This window comes from Dioscorea cayenensis, chromosome 15, assembly GCF_009730915.1.
Source record: "Dioscorea cayenensis subsp. rotundata cultivar TDr96_F1 chromosome 15, TDr96_F1_v2_PseudoChromosome.rev07_lg8_w22 25.fasta, whole genome shotgun sequence".
NCBI lineage: Eukaryota > Viridiplantae > Streptophyta > Magnoliopsida > Dioscoreales > Dioscoreaceae > Dioscorea > Dioscorea cayenensis.
This window is the reverse complement of record NC_052485.1, coordinates 1,983,103-1,992,019: the sequence shown is the minus strand read 5'-3', so window position 1 is coordinate 1,992,019 and position 8,917 is coordinate 1,983,103. Positions and strand designations below refer to the sequence as shown.

The following is an 8,917-nucleotide window of genomic DNA, read 5'->3' as shown; positions in this document are numbered from 1 at the left end:
AAAAAAGATGTTGTGTCATCTCTATTTAAAAACCTTTCATTGCCTTCAATTCTCTCTACGCTGACTATTACCGGATAATAGTGATCAACAGCAGCAGGCACTTGCACAATTAACCAGGTATTTTTCAAGAACCCAATAATTATTAGTTCAATTAATTATGATTTTTGCTTATTTTTGATTATTTTTATTTAAATAATTGTCAAATTATTGATGATAATTAACATGTGAAACCAATGGATTTTAAGTAGCTTATATCTTTTCAAGTTAATTTCTTTTATTATTTTTTTTTTTTGAGAAAAAGTGGATAAACCACATGCATTAAAAAGAAGGATCCAACAGTCAGCCCACCAGAAGTGGGAAAAAAAACAAAAACAGGACAAAGCAAAAAGGACGCAAAAACACGAGATTGGATTGTATCTTCCTATATTTACTATTTAGTCATGCCGGTTATTTTTAGAAGAGTCTCTCTACATCTGGGGTTTTCGTATTTCTGTTTTGATTTTTATGTGTCCATCTTCAATGGACTCTTGTTTTATCATAAAAATTTAATATATATATATATATATACACTAGTGGTTTATCCACTTTTATCAATATATATATTCAACATGATAATATCATAGTTTTAATTGGATTATTTTCCACATAATAATATCATAGTTTTAATAGGATTCCAAGTCGTCTATGGATTTGAACACCTGGGTCTATAACTTTTTTGGGATGTATGTTTTTAGAAAGTAATAGTGGTAGAGTGGCTAGAAATAAGTCATAAGTCATATAACCAAGCAAGCTAAGAAAGTCATGAAAGATTTCCTAGTTTTATGAACCTCTTCTGGTTTTTGTGATTTGAACAACTGGTTACATGGAGAGAGGACATTCAGTTTATGGAGATCTGCGCTTAATTTTGATCCCGAGGCAAGTTTCCTCAATCTTCTTTAGTTCTTTTTGTCTTTTTAATTTTTCATTATGTAGATGAATACAGTGGGTTAAATTTATTGAATCAATTTTATTTAATATAATAATCTTATTATTTTTATCTAATTTATTTTAAATATTGTGGGTTAAATTTAAAAAATAAATAAATAAATAATATCACTTTCCATACAAATTATTATTATTATATATATATATAGTCATGGGCAAGGGGGTGCTTGAGCACACCCTTGCCCCCCCTAAATCCGCCACTGCATGCATATATGTTAGTGTAGAATAGTCTTCACATATGCTTACCGTCGGGGAAAAACAAATAGATACCTTTGCATGAGTGTTTTCTTTCCTTTTGGGCAACTTTTCACTTTTGTTTTTTTTTCCTGAAATTTTGTTTTATATTTTTTTAAATGAATAAATCTCAATAAATCACCATAATTAGTGCACTTTCGTATTTATATGTATATAAGGGGCTCTTGCCACTGATTAGTAAAAAAAAATTAAAATTAAAATAAGTGTAGCATAGGATCCCAACTAAACCTCATGCATTCATCTTGCTTTAAAAAAATTTTCCCTCTTAGTTGTGCATCTTTTTTTCTTTATCTTCATCTTTCTTCAACACTAAGCTTCTCTTTTTTTCCCTTGTGTTCTTTAATTGGTTTAGTTTTTTTCCTAATCATCAAAATTCAAAAATGTCCTTGATTTTTATATCATTTATTTTTAAATTTTTATACGAATCAAAATATAATTTGAATGTTCAATTTTTTTAAATAATAATAGAATCTGAGATAAATTAGAATTATAGAGTTAACTCAAACCTTAAAAGAAAATTTACATAAATAACTATACTAAAGCAAATTGCTTTTAAAAAAACTGGAGCCACGTTAATTCAACAAAAATCAAGAAATACAAACTAATAACAATAGCAGCAATAACATAGACAATTACCTCCCTGACAAAGTACACATGTACTAATCAGTAACTAATTGAATTTTCTAGGGGCCAGGTTTTCCATATCGAGTATTTGATTTAATTACGAGAATAGCATAAGATAGAATTTAAATCATAACCGGCATATGATCTATCAAATTTATTTAATTAAAAAATTATAAAATAAAATATGGCAATTTACTTCCAAGTATATATTTTTTCTAATTAAATGTGGACATGTAGGAACCCTCAAATGGCATTTAATCTTTCGCCTTCTACTTGGAAGAAAAATAAACCATCACCCTATAATAATTCAAATAGTCTCTCATAAAATATAATATAGTTAATGTGGACTATATATATGCATTATTATATTTTTTATATATTTATATATATTATTCTTTTCAAATCATTCAAAGTTCTCCGCTCCAATAAATTTCAATTTTTAGTTATTCTTTTTTATTTTTAATTTATATAATTTAAGTCTTTAAAAAAATTGTGGTTCAACCAACTTTATAAAAAGTCTTTAAAAATTTTTATTCATCCCATTTAGCTTTTGATATTTTTTGCTTGATTTTAATTTTTATTTTTGAAATTTCACCTTTTAGCCAAAGCCAAACAATAGTGCAAAATATCCTTGTGTCTTACAAGTGGGGCTAGGGTTTACATCTTTTGAGAATACCCGCATTGCTCTCTTGGCAAAAGCCAAGAGACAATGCAAAATGTCCTTACGCCTCGAGCAAGTATAGATCGGATTTTGCCCTTGCCAACGTTTGGTGTCTATGATTTTATTATCAAAACTCATGTGCATATAGTATTTATAAGCATTTATACCTACATAAAATATAACAATTAAGTAGCTTTTTGTTGAAGGTATGATATTACCTCAAGAATTTGGATCAAATAATATAGGATTACCTTGTTTAGTTGTTTAAGGTGGAAATATTACATTTTTAAAAATTAACAACTTTCGTAATACTTTTACCTATTCTCTCAGTGGAATGTAATTTTTTTCAACTGTACCCTATTTATTTTACACGTTTGGACTAAAACGAAATTCATTAAATTTTAAAAAATGAGATATTTTTATTTTTTAATTTCAAATTCAAAATATAATACACCATTATCTTTAATTTGATTCTAATTAACTTAGTTTTAATTAAAAAGTGGGTAGCTAAGATATATATAAAAAAAGTCATTGAATGTAAGTTTGCATATATATATATATATATATGGGAAATGGTAATCTAAGTACGCTTGTTTGTTTATATAAGTATTGCACATCTTTTTACTATTTATAATTACCGTACGATACTGAAGAACGTGTTTTGGTACTGTTTTATGATGATCAGTCGTCGAATTTACATCTAACAGCTACTGTGGACATCCCTAGATTACCGGTCCTCTATATATATATATATAATAAGAAATGGTAATCTAAGGACATTCCTAGATTATTGTTCTCTAGAAACGTTTTAATTACAGCTGTTGGATCATTAATTATCCAATGGTTGTTTGTTTATATAAGTACTGTACATATTTTACTATTTATGATTACTGGATGACACTGTAGAACGCGTTTTGGTTATATAATGATCATAACCATCGAATTAACATCTGAAGGTTACTGTGGACGTCCCTAGATTACCACTCTTCATATATAATATGATAAAGAACTTGCATATTTATGTCAAAAATGTTAAACTTTGATACATTTTACATATGTTTGATAAGAGTATTTTAGTAAAATAGCAATTGGTAGTATAAATTTAGTAGTTGACCAAATAAGGTAATATTATATTGCAATCTCATTTTGAGTTATCAAATAAATAGAAATTACACATTCTGATATCAACATGACTTGAGAATCACATTCTTCGTAATAGTATTCTCTGGGGTAATATAATTTTGTGAAAAAGGTGGATAAACGGTATTCATTGAGTAATATAAAATTATGAATATCAAACATCCACTTAATAGTTCAATCTAAAAATATACATATGATATAACTATTTATTTTTTAATGGTTTTAAAATAAATTATGGTTTATCCACTCTATTTAAAACTTATAGATACTAATTTTATAATTTTTTTTGTTTTAATTAATATAAAATAAATTTATACATTAAAAGATAATTTTGTACATATTTATAGCAACACATAATAAAAATATTTAAGAAGCTAATAAATAGCATAAATGTTGTTTAGTCTCAAGTTTAAAAATATGCATATAATTTCCTTGTGATCTGTTTTTTCAATATTTTTTTTAGAAAAGTGAATAGACGATATGTATTAGAAAAAATAAAATAAAATAAAGGATATAAAAATCCTGGTATGTTTCTTCTTTTTCAATAAAACAATAGTTTATCCGAATATATATATATATGCATATGATATAACTATTTATTTTGAAATTAGTAGTGTTTTACTTTATGCATGCATGGTGACCAGAGAATGGACTTCGTTAGCGCAATCACTGGTGTGATTTTCGATCATGCATGGGACCACGTTGGACGCCACATTGGTTACCTGATTTCCTACAAACGCAATATCAACAAGTTGGGGAGAAAATTTGATGAACTTGATGCTCTTCGGAAAGATGTCCAAGAAAAGGTTGATGCAGCGAGACGTGAAAGACTTGAAGTGGTCGACAATGTAGTTCAAACTTGGTTGATGAACGTGAATAGCATGGAAGAAGAGGTAAAGAAAATCAAAGAAAAAGCTGCGGTGATCTCCAACAAGCACTTTCTATACATAGGCTTGCACTATAAACTTGGAAAAGAGGCTGCTAATCATATAAAAAACACTGATGATCTTATAAAAAAAGGCAAATTTGATAGTGTGTCTCACAAGCGGCCACCTCCAAGCACTACCGATTCACTGTTGTATAATGAAGGTTTCGTGATTTTTTTGATTCAAGGAAGTCAATTGTGAAGAAAATACTTGAAGCACTGAAGAATGAAGCTGTGCACTCAATTGGGCTTTGCGGCATGGGAGGAGTGGGAAAGACGATGTTAGTTAAAGACGTCGCGACGCAAGCCAAAGAGCAGAGCTTGTTTGGTGAGGTGGTGATGGTGACTGTATCACAAAACATTGATCTAAAGAGAATTCAAAAAAAGAGATGGCAGAGTGTTTGGGTTTCCCTTCTCAACGAAGAAAATGTAGAAGTAAGAGCTGCCAAGCTTGCTGAAAGATTGACAACGACAAAAAACAAAGTGTTGGTGATATTAGATGATTTATGGGAGACGTTGGATCTGTCAAAGGTTGGGATTCGACTTTCACAGATGGCTGCCACTTGCTAAAGTGGTGATCACAACAAGAAACAGAGATATCTGTGAAGTAATGAGATGCGAAGAGATAGTTGAGCTGGAGACGTTATCAGATGATGAATCTTGGAGGCTGTTCGCGAGCAGAGCCGGGGATGCAGTGGAGTCTCCTACAATGAGGGAATGGGCACAGAATATCGTCAAAGAGTGTGCTGGTCTGCCTCTGGCACTGGTGGTTCTTGGCACAGCACTTAAGGGTAAGAAACCAGAGATTTGGAAGACAGTGTTGATGCAGCTAAAAAGGTCGATGGATGTGGGTCTCCAGGGTGTGAGTAAACAAGTTTTTCAATCCATCAAACTAAGTTTCGATTTCTTAGAGAGTGAGGAAGCCAAGTCTTGCTTCTTGCACTGTTGTCTCTACCCTGAAGATTATGATATTCCTAATGAAGAACTGATGCATTTGATGGTCGGAGGGGGCATCTTAATTGGTGATAAAACTCTGAACGATGCACAGGGTATGGTGGATCTACATCTCGACCAGCTAAAAGCTCGTGGTTTGCTTCTTCAAGGTAAGGATGAAAGCTTTGTAAAAATGCATGATGTTGTTAGGGATGTGGCGATGCAGATCGGTGCTGTGGCAGATCATGCGTTCTATTGCAGAGCTGGGCAAGGCTTGAAAGAGTGGCCAAGAACTACTGAAAGTGAGATGCGAAATTGCCGACGGCTTTCACTGATGAATAATGAATATATCAGAGATCTTCCTCCTGATCCAATGCAGTATCCAAAACTTGAGATGTTGATCCTAAGAAAAAGTTTTCGTATGCAATGCAGAATCCCAGAAATGTTTTTCCTACACATGGGGTCTCTGATGGTTCTTGACTTGAGTTATGTCTACATGATGTCGCTGCCAAAATCACTCTCTTGTCTCACTAATCTCAGAGTATTGAACCTTCGTAGATGTAGTACTCTGATAGATATTTCTCACATTAATGTGTTGAAGATGCTTGAAATACTCATTCTGGATGGTTGTCCAGTGTCCATTGTTCCACAAGGTGTAGAATGGACACAAAATCTGAGATTTCTTAATTTGAATCGGTCAATAAATGATTATTTTTCCAAGGAATTCCCAAGATTTCACAGGCTAGAACAATTGTATATGGACGATTTTGAAAGGAAACTTTCGAGAGTTGATCATAAATTTGAGGTATCTAACTCACCTATTCATCGATGCAGTGGTGGATTCGGATGATCCCTTATCACATGAACTACGCTCAACAAGTTCTTGGCCTGATCGACTAGTAAAATTCAGCATTGCTTTTCGCAAACGCCGGCCATGGAATTGTCCTTTACGCATGGATAGCGATGTAAGAGAGTTGCAATTGATGGGGAACCAAGCCCTTGGCTGTTTTGGGTCAAGAGATTACTTGAAAAAACAATACAGTTGGTATTATTAAAATTCCAAGAAACTGAACTGATTTCCATCAACAGCGATATCCCACCGCTTGTTTTCTCAAATCTGAAGTATCTTGCAGTTGTCAACTGGCCAAAGTTGACCAAGTTGTTGGGCGATGAGTTATCATTGTATGAAGAAATCCCCCTCAGCCAACTCAAAGAGATGCACATAGACATTTGTCCTGAGTTGACCAATTTAATACCATCAAGCCTTTGTCAGCGGAGTATGCAGAAACTAGAGTTCCTAGCCATTAAGTATTGCCCTATGGTGCTAGAACTGTTCCCATGTGATCAAGGAGCCCACAACATAACTGAATTGCTGCCAGGGCTAAGGAATCTCGAATTATTAGCCCTAAAGAGTCTACAGAATTTATTACAACCATTCCAATGCCTACCAAACTTAAGACGACTCTATATGGAGTCATGTCCAAGATTAAAGCATCTTTTCACCTACGAGCAAGCAATAAGCATGCAACATTTGACTGTACTTCATATAAAAAGTTGTGATGCATTGGAGGCCGTGGTGATTTCTACCGAAAATAAAGATGAAGCATCTGCAAGCACATCCACACATGTTGTTGATTATGAATCTTATAATAGCCCTTTCCCTAATTTGACAGAGCTCACCCTATGGTATTTGCCTCAACTCACTGCCTTCCATCACCCCACAGCACTGCCCGTGGAGTGGTTACACCTTGTAAATCCCTCGATATACAGATGCCCAAAACTACCGGAGCCTTTGAAAGAACGAATTCGATCACTAGGGTAAGAGCATCATCACCCCCTCTCATCTCAATCTTTGCTAAAATTCCATGTATTCATCTAATTTCCTCATGCATTTAGATCGTAATTAGTTACAAATTTGTGTGACAAATATTATCCTAGTTTTAACCATTTTGGATCTTGATTCATGAAATCTTGTGTTGCTTTCATTAAATTCTGATGTGTACTTTGATGTACAGTAATTGCTAATGTTGTCTTTCTTTTTTTTTTTTCTTCTAATGTATCTTTCATTTTATACTTTCATATTCAAAACTTAATGGGAAGTACATAAGACAATTATTAATCATAAAATTTGTATCAAGCAATAATTTGATATTCAATGTCTTCTTGTTCACGAAGTGAGAGGAATACGATGAAGAAGAAGAAGAAGGCAGCCAGTGTGAAAGGAGAAAAAGACGTGCTAGATGGTGCCAAAGGAGAGGAAAAAGACGCAGGTGATTTGTAACCCGGTTGGCATCTTGAAGGATAAAGGCCACTTATCACTATGAATGGTAAATAAAATGTCTCTATTCTATTTATAAGATAACAGAGTGTGTTATATAAGCATAACTCTTTCAAGTAGCAATGTTTCTTGAGTTTTGACATTCACAATGGCTTCTCAATTTTGAGTTGATGCTTATAATCATTTTGTTGATGTCAGCCACATCTGCATTTGCACATGGATAGTTAAAATCATTTGCTAACTAAAACATGCAGCTGATTTAGATATCTATTACAATGAGATAGAAACCACAGAATCAAACAAATAACACAAAATTGGCTTTACCAGCAAACCAGTTAACAATAGGATTCAAGATCTAATGCCCTCCTGTTCATAATTAGTGAAAATTTGTACATAGAGCTCTGCTCACCATCAGATTGTGTCCTGAGATGCTGTAATTATTTCCGTACATTGCTGGGACTGTGGAGGATAAAGAGAAACCACCACCATCATTATCATCATCAAATTTGCATGGCCCTGGAAACTTCAACATTTTATAAGCTTTGCATGTTGTCTTTCGTCCAAAACTGACTGACATGCATCTTCTTGTTGAAACAAGCAGGTGGAATGCAATAACTGAAAGAACTACATGTAGAAGACTACACTGCATTGGAGAAAATTGTGGTTTCTGAAGAAGTATCGATGAATGCTTGTTTCCTGTGCTGAATAAGCTTTTGTTAATAAAGGTTGCCTGAACTCACTACCATAGTGACATGGGACGGTGGCGTGGGATTGGGGCCATCTCTGGAATATCTTGAACTCAGGTCACGTACTAAGATTATGGAGACTATGCTGCTTGGTCACCTGACCTTTGAAAGAATTTGATTGCTTGTAAATGAAGGCAATCTTGATCACATAGGCAATTCATGAGTGACTTTCACATTCTGGTTGTGTTTGCTTCTTGATGGGATGGTTTGCTTGGGTGTGTTTCTGTATTTTTTTTAATTTCTGTTGACGTTTGGCTGATGATGGCTAATTTGTTTTATTTGTTTGTGTTTTTGCTGTTTATTGATAGAAAAACTGTTGTTATCGCTTATATTTATTTGGGGATTTGGATTAAACTCTATTGTAATGTATT

The 8,917-nt window shown here is 33.1% G+C and overlaps 1 protein-coding gene across 1 annotated transcript in view; it reads left to right on the top strand.

Moving 5' to 3' along the window:
• Positions 1 to 8,917, top strand: part of LOC120278033 (probable disease resistance protein At4g27220) — a 73,538-nt gene continuing 64,621 nt past the window's right edge. Inside the window, exons 1-3 of the transcript XR_005541542.1 lie at positions 1 to 117; positions 7,698 to 7,849; positions 8,402 to 8,875. The gene's annotated coding sequence lies outside the window, so the exon portion shown is untranslated. Of the gene's footprint in view, positions 118 to 7,697; positions 7,850 to 8,401 lie in introns of the transcript that reaches the window.